This window comes from Myotis brandtii, unplaced genomic scaffold (assembly GCF_000412655.1).
Source record: "Myotis brandtii unplaced genomic scaffold, ASM41265v1 scaffold193, whole genome shotgun sequence".
Lineage (NCBI taxonomy): Eukaryota > Metazoa > Chordata > Mammalia > Chiroptera > Vespertilionidae > Myotis > Myotis brandtii.
In genome coordinates, this window is record NW_005357191.1 from 1,126,961 (window position 1) to 1,128,245 (window position 1,285).

Genomic DNA, 1,285 nt, shown 5'->3' on the forward strand with positions numbered 1-1,285 from the left:
CTACAGGAGGCGCAACGCGGCCCAGGCTCCGCATGACCAGCAGGGGGCGCTCTGTCCCCGCGCTCCAGTCCCAGCCGCGGGGAAGGCTGTGAGTGGCGGGGCCTGGGGAGGTGACTCAGCCCCGCGAAGTCCTTCCCTTGTTTGTGCCGTGAAAGTGGTTTACACCTATGACTACTGATTCCCATGTGGAATCGGAATACGGCAGGGTAAGGATTTTTGCTTTTCGTTTTAAGCTCTGCTATTTAAATACAAAACATACTGCTTGACAAATTTGTGAGCTCGTGTTAATGTGGTGGAGTGCACTGTTCTGGGTCTAAGTTGGCTTGCGTTCTCCGGAAAGCGGAGCCTGTGAGGAGTTGACTCAGGAGGTGACAGTAGGAAGTGTAAGCGGCCAGGAGAGGAGAGTGAGCCAACACAAGCCCGTGCTACCAAGGTGATCTCCACGCAGCCCCCCACACACTCTGGGGGACCTTATGAACTGTGTCTCAGAACGCCCTCCGGGGTGGAAGAGGAGGAATTTAGCCACTTTCCACTCCAGCACCGGTCAGAAGGCATATTGTGTCCAGTGGCACGTGTGCAAAGCCTGCCCAGTTTGGTCTCCCAGGGGGGGTTGGAAATGAGAAAAGATGCACTGACCTCCCAACTCCCCCGGAAAGGGACCTAAAGGGAGCAGGGGACCTAGGAAACTGTTCACCATTGAGGCAGAGCTCGTCCCGTCGGGCTGTGGGTCTGGGAGGGATTCAGGGAAGTGGGATGGCTCGGCGAGAGGGCGAAGGCACGTGCAACTTTGATGCGTGTTGTCAAATTTTCATAAACAGCAGGTTGTACCATTTAATATATATACATAATTATTGATTTCAGAGAGGGAGAGAGAGATAGAAACATCAATGATGAGAATCATTGATCGGCTGCCTCCTGTACGCCCCCCACTGGGGCCGAGCCCGCAACCCAGACATGTGCCCTGACCTGGAATCGAACCATAACCTCCTGGTTCATAGGTCGACGCTCAACCACTGAGCCACGCCAGCTGGGCAGGTTGTACCATTTTGCATTTCCCCTACCAACTTATGTGAATGCCAGCTTCCCCACAGCCTTGCCCACAGAGTATGTTGCAAACCCTTAGGTTTTAGCTGAGCAATGACAACTTAGTGCATTTTTATTTTGCATTTCTGTTATTATAAGCAAAATTGAGCATCCCACCTTATTCACAAGGCTCTTCATTGCAATATTAATTGTATTGCAAATTATAGGAAACACAAAACCACAATGAGATACCATCTCAGAC